A 12,655-nucleotide genomic window follows, 5' to 3' on the forward strand; every position below is an offset into this window, starting at 1 on the left:
AGCAAACCTTGGTCAGGAGCCCAGCAGAGGCAAAGGTGCCAGTGTGGCCATTGGAAGAAGGTAAAAAGGCAGGCCTGGATCCAGGCTTGCATGTTTTAATCACTGAGATTGAGGTAATATGTTATAGCAACAACCAGTAACTATGACACAAGCCACGGAGTGTCTAGAGTAGAGAACCAGTGTCCCTGGTTCCACCTTAAAGACCTTAAAGTCTGGCTCTGCCACCAGCTTTTTTTTTTTTTTTGAATCCTGGATTTTCAAAGCAACACTTAAATAGCCCAGGACAGAGTGTCATACCTTTCAATATCAACTCATTTAATCATATGATAAGTCATTTTAGATGTCTACTTGCTTGTATTAAGAAATAATGTGATATCAGTAAAGCCTCCCTCTGAGAGCATCTATGATGGTGTTTCCAGAGACAATTAGCTCTTGAGGGCTCTGCCTAGAGAAGGGATGAATCCAGCGACAAGTTCATAAACGATGGCATTTATTGGAAGGTGGAGAAAGGAGGCAATGGTGCCTAGTTGTAAACCGTCAGTCCCCTGAGGCATGTCCTTGGAGTGTGTCTTGCTCTGTCTTTACCCTGTACTGCTTTTCTCCGCCTCCTGGTTGCCATGGGGTGACCTGCTCTTCTCACGCTCTCCATATGATGGAGCAACACCACTGAAACCAAGGCTGGGAACCATCTCACCTCCCTTCACTCATCCTCTCAGGCATTCTGGTCACGTAGAAAGGTCCTACACGGAAGTCTAGAGGAAACCGAGGCTCACACACAACAGCTTGGTCACCCAATCCCGTTAGCAAGCTGCAAGTCAAAGCTGGGTGGACTATGCGGCATCACAGCCCCGGGTGCCAGCCTGGCTGTGTCTCAGGACACAGACAGCTCTGCTCAGAGTCCTCGGAAGAAACAGAGCTCAAAGCTGTCAGAAACACGACGGCAGGGGCCGGGCCAGGGAGAGAACCTCTTCCACCTTCAGCAGAGGGAATCCGCACTCTCTTGAACTGTCAGTGGGACAAATATAATGCCTACACTTCAAAGAGTAAAGGGTGGGAAGACCCAAAGCTCACAAAAATGTGTGATTAGCTCCAGAGGCAGCCTGTTCAGTTTTCAAAGGACTCAGTGTTACGCTCCTGGGGTTTAGAAAGATGGCTGAGTGGTTAAGAGCATTGGCTGCTTTTCCAGAGGACACAGGTTCAATTCCCAGCATCCACCTGTAGGCTCACAACTATGCATCTGATACATCTGTTCCAGTGTATCAGATGCCCTCTTCTGGCCTCTGTGGGCACCAGGCATGTTTGTGGTGCATAGACATACATGCAGGCAAAACACTCATACACATAAAAAACAATCAAATTGAAAAATTTTAAAAATTGTTCCACTGTGGCTCCCCCCATGCTTCTCACAGCTTCACCTCCTCAGAAGAGCTGTCTCTATGCCATATCCCTGTGGAGGCTGAGGATAACAGGATCCTCCACTGTCCTCTCACCTCCATTATTATTGAGATCCATTTATCCGGCGTCTCCGAAGATATGGGCCATGACAGTATCTTGCTGGAGGAAAACCCACAGTGGTCTCTCCACATCATTAGAGAGGACAGTTCTTTACTCACTGATGGGTTAGAGCCTCCATAAAAGTGTGAAGTAAATTTTTGGAAAAGCTAATATTATACAGAGTATAAAAGCAATTATAGGTAATCAGCCATATACATGTAATTATACATTAGATAAGGCTCCAGAAAGACACACAGCACACCATCAACTCCGCTAACGTCTGCATTCTCGAGTGGGTCAGCAGTGATGTATGGGAACATGGCCCTAGGCTGCCTTAGGTACTTCTGTGCCTCTGGAATTCCCTTTAGAATGAGCTTGGATTACTTTTGCCTAAAAAGGAACTGTTTCTTGATACAAGGGTCTCTCCATGCTGCTTTGGCTGTCCCAGAACTTGATGCGTAGGCCAGGCTGGTCTCAAAGTCACAGAGATCTGCCTTCTTCTGCCTCCCAAGTGCTGGGATTAAAGGTGTGTGCCACTATGCCTGGCTTTAAAAAAACAAACTTTTAGCTGGCTTTGGTGGCTCACACCTTTTACCCCAGCACTCAGGAAACAGAGGCAGGTGGGTTCCTGAGCTCAGAATTAGCCTGATCTACAGAGTGAGTTCCAGGACATCCAGGGCTACACAGAGAAACCCTGTCTTAAAAATAATAAAAAAAAAAAACCCAAACAACATCAACAACAAACAAACAAAGCAAACCAAACCAAACCAAACAAAACAAAAAAACCAACCCTGAACTTTTTTTAAAAAAAGGCAATGGTAAGTAGGGCATGGACTTTCAGTGCTTGGGAGGCAGAGGCAGGATTGCCCAATCTCTAATTTAGGGCTATCCTGATCCATATAGCAAGACCTAGACAACTTAGTGCTATATAACAAGATCCTGATGACAGACAGACGACAGACAGTTAGAGGTGATGAAAGACAAAAACACCCCTGAAAGCCGAGAAACATGGCTTCCCTCACCAACGCCTCCCCGCAGGACCTTCCCTCAAATCCCTGGCCAAAGAGAAGCTACACTAACCCTGCCACCCACTCAGCTACACAGAGTGTCTCCCAGAATTCGAACACTTTGCTTTGCCTTGTACAGGTTCCCAAGTCGGCTTCCCTCATCAGATTGTACGCTGACAGAAGGAACCCCAGGGCCCTCAGGCCCAGCTCAGGCCAACATACAAGAAAAGCCCATCTTGACTGAGAGAGGAATGAACAAATGTGTGGATGAATGAATGATACGAGGCAGCACCTCTACAAATCAACCAGGAGCTCTTTTGCTCTCCAGACAATGGGAAGGCCGGGAGCTCTGTGGACAGGAGGACCGGCTAATGAAACCACCGAGTTAGGAGGATGGATCACAGCAGGGTGGATGGGGATGCAGAGGGCCCAGAAACCTGCTGGAAGGCTATTTGGAAAGGTCGGCTTCCAAGCTGCCTGCAAGTCTAAAAAAGAAATCTATGAGCGCATTACCAGGAGGGCCATCCAGCTTCGTTTATTTTTATCCCACAGAATACAAGGTCAGAAACAAGTAGAGCACTTTCGGCTGAAATTATTTTTTTTAATTGACACCACACTTTATGCAAATATTAATTCATTTATTCAACAAATAGTTGTCGGGAACACTGGGCGAGCCCGAAAGCCACATCGCTTCTTCAATGCTCATGTCAATTATGGAGGTGTGTGTGTTTCACCTGGGCTTTCAAATGATCAGGCCTCTGGCTTCTCCGAATCTCAGAGTGGTCTTACAAATACTAGGATCCCCAAATTCTGGGATGCTAAGAAGCCAAAGAACGACCACTGTGAATATCCTTACTAACGTGAAAGCAAATATTTTAAATCCAATTGAAATTTTCCCAAATCATTATGGAAGGCAAGCAGCCCCGTACCTCGGGGAGAGAGGAGCATTTTTGTTCTTGGGTGTTGTATTTTTTTTCTACACAGCAATCTAGTCTCAGCCTTGTCCGGCTGGTGGTGTCCAGAAAGAGTCCATTGCTCCTCATGACAGCTGGAGGGCATCCAGCAGTTAGTAAAGGAGACTGGAAGGGCAGGGGAGTGGAAGTAGGCAGGGCTGGAAACCCAATTGCCTGAGGGTGCCAGTGCCAGCAGGTTGGGGCAGCGATGGGGTGAGGCAGGTGCTACCTGAGGCATCTAGAGGAGCAGCCTCTTCAACAGGCTCCCAGGTCGACCCACGGGCAGCAAGTCCACCAAGCTTTCAAGACGTGTGTGTTAATCTCCAGGTCAAACCCTCTGGTTTTTTTAAAAGCACACTTCTAAATTGTTTTGATAGTTGCCGAGTAGATAACATTCAAAAGCTTAAAAATGTTTTCTGTTTGTTTGATTTTCCTGAATTCAATCCCTGGAGCCTTTGTCAAGGTGGAAGGCAAGCGCCCGCTCCGCAGACTGTCTTCTGACCTTCACACGAGCGCTGTGTGGCTCACACACACTTCCCATACATACACCTTGCACACTCGCACACGTGCATCTTTCTAAATATAAATGGCCCAATAAAATGTGTCCTTCTCACATTCTGTGGTTAAACAAGTTCAGACATTCCCAAGGCTCCTTCCAGGGCGTCTGTAAAATGCGTAGATATGTAGTAACAGCGCCCACGTGCCTAGTTACACAAAAAGCAGCCTACTGTGTGCGCCGTTCTCTGCCTCACAAGTACTAGATAATAATCTCAAAGATCCCACTCCATCAGGTCGCTGTGCGGGTCCTCATTCTTTCCCACTCCTCAGGCTGCCCCACTGTGAGAACGGCTCCTATTTGATCTATCTCCTCCCGTGGACATGTGGCTCCCCTCTGACCTTCAAAATAATAAATGGTATTTTTAATGTTAAATAGATGTTATGCAGACCAAAAAAAATCTTTGGGATAGACTTTAGGGCACATGCCAAGCTAGGGGTATGTGTGGCAATGCTCAGGTCTGTGCGCTCACGGCAACTGAAGGCAGCTTCCAGCATGCACTCTCTGAGGAGTCTTTGCCTATGCGCTGGCAGCAGAGATGAGTAAGGCATTGGGTAAGGCATTGCTCAGGGCTATGTGAAGAGTCAGGTTACCCTGAACTATGGGTTGGGCCCAACTGGCTACAGAGGGGGAACTGAGAAATGGCTCCAGCCCGCAGGCGCCTCGTCCATTTATGGGACACTTCCTGGGGCTGTGTCTTCTGCTAGAAACCTCCTTTCCCCCAGACAATCCCCAAACCTCCCATAATTTAAACCTCAGAGCAAATGCTACCTTTCCGGGAAGACTCGGCCTCACCCCACCCCTCACCCTCACGCCTTGCTCCGTCTTTCAATAATCATCCCCTTGCTATTTTTTTCTCAGACCTCCTGACATTATGAAGCCACAGTGATTCCTTCTATGTCCACTGTAAACCTCCCCCTCACACACACCCTGGCATGCAGGCACACCCTGTGAGGGTAGGGGCTGTGTCTAGCGGTCCCACAGAGTGAGTTGTTACCGATATCACCCCTTCTTTCCCATACGTGAGGCAACTTCAACCACCCGGCGTTTTTCACAGGAAGCCGGTAGCCCAGCCCTGGGTCCCGGCTCTTATATTCTATCATATCTTTTATCGTCATTTCCCCCAATGCCTTTCAGCAGCCTGGGTACACAGACAATTTTCAGAGTCTTGCTTTCATTATTCATTATGACTCCACTCTACAGGAAGAGGTATTTAGCTGTGTCTGGTTAGCCCCCAAAAGCCTCCAAAAGTGGGTCAAAGGAGGTGCTCCTCCTGGAAAGATGAATAATCACTTGCTCAGATCTGCCTAGTGGTGCGGCCAGCCAGAGGGAGCCGGAGTGGAGCACATCTGGGCAGGAAGCCTCGTGGGCCCCTCAGGATGAGGAGGTTCCCCAGGGACCTGGAACCACCCCCAACCCTGGAGACTGCCCCACAGGCCCAAGTCGCTCAGTTTACAGTGTAGAGGGTCTTAGTGTCTCTTTGGAACTTGAGAGACGACTCGGGGGCAATTGCTTGCTGCATAAACATGAGGCTCCAAGCTCAGCCCTGAACACCTGCGTGTTTAGGAGGTGGGTAGTGTTCGTCTGCAGTCCCTGTGCTAGGGAGACAAAACAAGCACATCCTAAAATAGCTGACTGGGGGGACTCCAGGCACACTGAAGAGTTCCAGTTCAACAATAGGACACCCAGGATCGACCTCCTGCCTCCACACTCACGAACACTCGAGCGTTATAATGCAATGTGCCTGTGCCCACAAGAACATACACACACAGAGAATTTCAAGATGCATATACAAAAATAAACATCCGTCCCCTTGCCTCTCAGATGTCAAATGTCCTGACAGTAGATTCCCTGAACCTCTTTCTGTGGACTTATACCAGCAGAGTAAGGGCCCTTTGAGAGTCTCCAAAAGAGTTTGCCTCCCTCCCCTCCCCCGTAGAAAACGGGCACTGGGAGAGTCTTTGTGTTATACACCAAGGACGGAAGGAAAGAACTCCTTTATGCAAGAACCAAGATTCCACACTAAGATACATATTAATCTGCATGCTTAGCATTGTGCAAGGGCCACTCACTTGAGCCTCATAAAATACTAAATACCAATACAGACATCACCACCACCGAGAGCGCTTGCCTTAACTTGCAGTGGACCTTGCTGGGATCACCAGTGTTACAAACCAGAAACTGAAAACAAAACCCTCAACAGCCAAGGCAGGCAGCAGAAACAGCCATTCTCCCACTTCAAAACTAGAAAAACTGAGGGCACGAAATTTGCCTCCATTAAGAGGACAGGCATGTGCTTTCTTAGGTGGTCATGTTTGGGGTACTGAGCCTCCAAACACTGGATGGTGCAGGGACTTGGCAGCTACTCTCTCTGCCTTAGCGGGTCTCACGCACTGGGCTATAGAATAGCCTCTGTGGATTGAAGACATCAGCAGTGCCAGAGAAGCCTTAGAGCCCAGGGCCCGGGCTATTACCAGAAAAAGCCTCCCCTACTTGTTGGGCCAAAGGAGACCTTCCTTCGTGTCCTGACACTCCGATCTGCTGATGCAAAGATAATGTCCCCAGGAAAGAGACCACAAGGGCATGTGTCTGCCTAACTTCTTTGTTCTCAAAGACGAAAGGTCGGGTGGGCCCAGCTGGGGGCAAGACTATCAGTTCTTTGACCAGTGGGGAATTAGGCAGAAGCTGGAAGCCCAGCGAGGCACCACTTGCCATCCTCTCCTGCAGGTAAACCCCGGAGCTGCCCCATCAGGAGGCCTGTGGCCCAAGGACACACCTGCAGATAATTAGTTCCAATCAGGATGAGTCCAGACTGCTGACGGGGCAGTAACTGGCCAGCCATGTCCCCAGATTTGCAGATGGTGAGCGGTTTCAGAATCGTGGCCCTGGCTGGCAGAGCGGGGTTTAGCTTAATATCTAATGCGGCACATAAACGGCGCAGAGAGACCGACTGGTCCTCTAATGAGACCTTCCTTGGGCTGCCCGGTATGCGAAAGCAAGGATGGGGTAGCTCAGTACTCCCTCCCTATTCTCTTTGTGGCCAGGAAAGAGGGACTGAGGTGGGCTGGAGAATCTGCTCCCCGAAAAGAGTTCTGAACTTCTTCACCCAACCACTAATATAGACTGAGGTAAATAAAGAGCCCCTCGGCTTCTCCTCCAAGGTGGGGAACGTCTGTGGGGTTGTCAACGATGAGGGGCGTTCCTGGCTGACAAACAGCCCATTTCTTTTCCCTTCGCTATTGCCCTGTCCCACTAAACTTCAAGCAGGCGAAACCTCTTTACAGTCATTTGGATCTGAAATTCATTTTCACGGAAATGTGAAACTGCTCTCTGCAGTCTTCACACACTTTGAATTTTCTAGGACCCTAGCTACTGTGTTTCACTTGGAGCTGTGCCAGGAATTCTTCAACCTGCTGGTATGCCATAATGCCAGGATGAGCCCATGAGTCCCTCATCCATATCCATACCCCTTCGTACACATGTTCTGTGCACGGAGAAAGCCCTGGACCACCTCATTATGTCCTGCAGTATGGACATTCAGAATCTGCATCTAGCAAATACCTATCATTCTGCTCCTCTTTCGCTCCATAGTTTAGGCATTGTTTTTTTTTTTTTTTTTTTTTTATTTAAAACTAGATTTGAAAGCAGGCATGGTGGTTTGGATGAGCATGGCCCCCACAGGCTCAGAATGCTTGAGTGCTTGGTCCCCAGTTGGTGGAACTGTTTGGGAAGGATTAGGAGGTGTGGCCTTGTTGGAGGAGGTTTGTCACTGGGGGTGATACTGAGGTTTCAAAAGCCAGACCATTCCCAGTGTCTTTCTGCCTCAATCTTGTGCATCAGGATGTAAGCTCTTGACTACTGCTTCAGTGCCATGCCTGCCTGCCTGCTGCCAGGCTCCCCGCCATGATGATCAGTAACTTGAGCCCTCTGGAACCACAAACCCCACTGGATGTTTTCTTTTATAAGTCACTGTGGTTATGGTGTCTTATCACAGCAATAGAAAGGCAACCGAGACAACAGGCTCCATTCTTTGTACACTTAGAGATCAAGAACATAAGGGTGTGTGTGTCTGCAAACATTTGCTAACCCAAAGAGACTCTGTGGGGACAAAGTGAAAACCCCACTCTGACATCCCAGGGATTTAATACCTCTGTAAGACAGAGGAAGGGGTATGAAGGCCTTCTACTTTATATTCATGTTCAAGCATCGGCTACACCTGGTGTATGTGAGTGTTTGTGACTGTATGCTGAGCTAATTCAGTGGTTTCACTAACAGCAATTCAATTTTCTTACTTGTGTTATTTTTTTAATAATACTGTATTACATTTTTTTAAGATTTACTTATTTCATGTGCATTGATGTTCTGCCTGCATGCGTGTGTGTGCATGTACGTGTGTGTGTGTGTGTGTGTGTGTGTGTGTGTGTGCCAGATCACCTTGAACTGGAGTCACAGACAGTAGTAAGCTGCCATGTGCGTGCTGAGACTTGAACCAGGGTCCCCTGGAAGATCAGCCAGTGCTCTTAACCTCTGAGCCATTTCTACATCCCCCACTGTATTACATATTAATATTAATAAATGGGATCACACTTTATTCTTCTACAATTTGTCTTTTAACTAAATGTATGTCTTGGATAGTCATGTTAGTACAGATAGCTCTTTAAAAAAAAAAAGAGAGATTTACTATCACTTGTGTATGTGTGTGACTATTTGTCTTACCTGTGGAGGCCAGAAGAGGGCCCTGGACTTGCAGGCAGCTGTGGGTTGTGGTATGGTGAGCCATCTGATATGGGTGCTAGAAATCAAACCTGGGTCCTCCACAAAGGTAGCAAGTGCTCTTAACCACGGAGCATAATACTGCCTTGTGTAAAAACACTATACTTTACTTAGCTAGTTCTTATTGTAGGGTCTGCTTTGGTTCTACTTGTTTGCTGTTACAAATGACAGACAAAACCATCATTGAGGCCTGTAGAATAAGTTTCTTCAATTGTATATAGAACTCCTGAGTCAGCGGGTAAAATGAAACATATTTAAAACCCCGAAAGACATGGCCATGTTTTCCTCCAAAAGGAATTACATTGATTTATACTCCAATAGCGACAAATGAAAATATTTTTTCTGTGCCTTTTCAACACAAAACCCTAATACAGAGATGATGGTATCAGTTCAAGCATCCCACGGCTGCTTTAATTTGTAGCTTGTGATGAGGCAGGGGCACAGTTTCTGTACACTCTCGAGGTACTGCATTCTTCCAATAAATTATCCATTTGTCGCCTGGGTATTTTACAGATTATTTTTCTTATTAATTTTTAAAACATTTATTTTTTGTATTATTCTTAATTATGTGTGTCTGTGTAGGGTATGTGTACATGAGTGAAGTGCCTGCAGAGGTCAGAGGGGTCAGATCTGGAGTTGGGAGCCACCTGCCATTTGTGCTAGGAACTGAACTCGGTTTCTTGGCAAGAACTGAGCCGTCTCTCCAGCCCCTTCTTATTTGTTTTTAAAAGCCCTTTATATAGAGGCTGTGGAGATGGCTCAACAGTTAAGAGCAATTGCGTCTTTGGCAGAGGACCCAGATTCCTGGAACCCATATCAGGCACCTGTAACTTCATTTCCAGGAGGTCTGTCGCCCTCTTCTGGCCTCTTTGGGTACTTGCACACATATGGTGCTATACAGTTAAGCAGGTACACACATACATATAAACATTTTGTGTGTACACAAAAGCTCTTTATATATTAAACAAATTAAGTTTTACCATCTGTATTACACTCCACCCTAGTTTTGCTTTTTGCCTTTGGATGATATTTTTATATACAAAAAGATTTCATTTTAAAAATTTTTCAGTCTTTTGTATTTGAAACATTTAAAGGCCTTTTCTAACCTAAAATTATACTTTTCTCTAGTGATTTTTTTTTCTAGTTTATTATGGCTTTTCTTAAAAAAAAGTTTTGGCTAACTGGGAATTTGTTTTAAATGATACATAAATATACATGTTTATGGGGTACATTATATATTTTGATATAAATTACAATGTGTCATGGCTAAATCTGGCTAATTAGCATATCTGTTACCTTACAACTCATTTGTTTCAACAGAGACAATGAAGCAAGGATATGACCACATATATCTGGACCTGTTTTTACACTGTCCATCCTGGCCCGTGTGTCTGAAAACTCAAGCTTCTACAATAGTTTTAGTTGCCATAAAATTATCATATGCTTTTATTTTATTCAAAATTTTATTACATGTAGTGTGTTGGCAGCAAGCAACACACAGAGGATCTTACTAGCCCCATGGAATATGTTTTGGAATGTCCTGGAAGCTCTCCTGGTTTCCTTACTTCAGAATGCCTCTATCTGTCTTACAGAGTGTTTATTTATCCAGCAGTGAACACCATTTTAATGATTTTTCTTGACTTCTGTTGGTGTTTTTCTTGGAATTGCTTTAAGGTAAGAGGTTACTTGGGGAAGTTGACATCTTCCTGACAGCCAGTCTGGGAATAAACATCTCTCCATTATTCTTTTGTGTCACTTCCTGTGGTTCTAAAGCTAAATTCATTCTCTGGTATTGTATATTTTGTTGTTGAAGGCCTCTGTCTTCTACTATATTAATATTGTTTATTTACAAGAAAGCTAATGATTAGGCTGACAATTGGAATCTGCCTTCCTTTTTGAAATGCTTTTGTGTTTTGAAACTGGGTCGTACTCCAGCTCCCGATCCTTCAGCCCAGCCTCCTGAGTGCTGGAAAGACAGGTGTTCACTGCCACGCCCTGACATTTTAGAATTAAGCGTAGCCCTGACTTGGGACACTGATGTTCATACTCCTTTCCTGTGCTATGATGTGACTTTCAAATTAAGAAATCCAAATAAGTACAAGCTAATCCTTGGTCCAGGCTTTGTCTGAAAACCAATCTGCATCTCGATCGTGGACCTCCCATGGCCTCCTGCAGATCTGTGAGCCCCTGTGACACCCAGCTCCTGTAGCATCAGCTGCAGCTCTGTGAGGCCAGGGGCAGTACACACTCCTTTTCGGGCGTGGCTTCTAACGTGAACGCAGAGGACTTTGCTGGGGACCGTGGAAGCCTGTTGAGGGACTGCTGCCGCTGAGCCCCAATCTGCTATGACCGAATAGGACCCTTAGCTTTTGAGAAGCCAGAAAGCTAGGTTGTTTTTGTTGTTATTGTTGTTGTTTTACATCTTGGCTCACATTTCTAAAAGCCTCACGAAGCCTAATTAGATTTATCTGAAGGTTAGATTAGACTTGTCTAGTGAGCCTGCTTCTCATTTCCACAGACAAGATTTGGCCTCAGAGTTCACTGGACTGTTAGCCACCTAAATACACATGTGCCTAAACCCACTTCCTAAATCCTGCCCCAAACCTTCCCTCTGCAGCGCAGTCTCCCCTCAGAGCTCATCTGAGAATCACAAGAACTCTGAGTGCTCAGGAACTTTTCACAGATGAAAAAAACTACCCAACCGGTCCTTAATGGGGCCGCTGGCAGTCTTCGTGGTATAGGAACAGCACACAGGCCCTGTTTGAGTGTGGCACTGCCACTCACTGGCTGTGACCTCAGGCAGCATGTACAGCATCACCACAAGGCTGTTTCTTCATGTATGCAACTGACATGATAACAGTAGGCACCTCTCGGTGTTCCCCTGAGTTCCCCAGAGAGGGCCTGACACTCAGTGAAGGGACAGAGGTTATGACTCTGAGCTGGCCCAGGCTGGCTCCCCTTCCCTCCTTCTACCTCCCTACTTGTCTGTGGTTTCCTGAGAACAAGGACAGGGGTTCTAGGAGACTACAAGTGGCTCTAATTTAGCTCCTTACTCCAGCCAGTGGGCACAACTGAGCCTGACCTCTGCGCCTGAGTAATGGGAATGTTCTTACTGAGGCCCCTAGTGAATCCGGGCAGGGGACCTCAGGAAACACCTCAATGGCTGGAGCCCCCAGCTGGAGCTCACTGGCTGGCACCCTTCCCTCACCCCTCCTCCCTGAGGCTCAGAGGGCTGTGGGCTCTGCCCCATCTTAGATGCACCGAGGACTATGCCATTCATGCTCTGTCTGTTCTCATGTGGTACCCAGACCTGCAAACAGGGTTCAGCTGGTTTTAGCCTGAGCCTCAGTGCTGATTTAGCTGTTAGGTCTCAGAGACAGGCCTCCAGTCTGGTCACTACTGGGCCTCACATCTTGCCTCATCCATCCCTCCTCTTCAAATTCTAACATAGGAGGATTTTCTGGCTCTGTCACTACTTCCAGGCGATGTCCATCAACCAAGAGGGACATCTTGCCATCTCTGGCCAGATCTCAGGCTCCGGCCCAAGTATAGGTCAGGAGCCCCCTCTGCCTCTATGTTCCATATTCTGGAGACCCTTCTTAATCCTGGGTGAGACACCTTCCCAGAGCTGGGCTGGAGAAGGGCATCCCCTTGTGGCAGCAAGTCCTACTGTGACCAGGGCAAGGGGGCTCCGAGGAGTCACAACAGATACCCTTGCTAGGTGTTTACTTTGTGCTAGCTAGAGTCCAAGGTCCTCGTGTGTGGAAACCTGGTCATTCTCGCTGGAACCCTGTGCAGTAGCCATTGTCACTGTTCTCGGCATTCAGGTCAGAAAACCACAGCTGGAATTCTAAGACTGCATGGCTGACACA

General features: G+C 46.9%; 1 protein-coding gene across 4 annotated transcripts in view; it reads right to left on the reverse strand.

Annotated features, from left to right (window-relative positions):
• The window catches only part of Pax5 (paired box 5), a 184,451-nt gene that overhangs the window by 70,365 nt on the left and 101,431 nt on the right, over positions 1 to 12,655 (reverse strand). The window lies entirely within an intron of this gene.

This window comes from Meriones unguiculatus, chromosome 3 (assembly GCF_030254825.1).
Source record: "Meriones unguiculatus strain TT.TT164.6M chromosome 3, Bangor_MerUng_6.1, whole genome shotgun sequence".
Taxonomy (NCBI): domain Eukaryota; kingdom Metazoa; phylum Chordata; class Mammalia; order Rodentia; family Muridae; genus Meriones; species Meriones unguiculatus.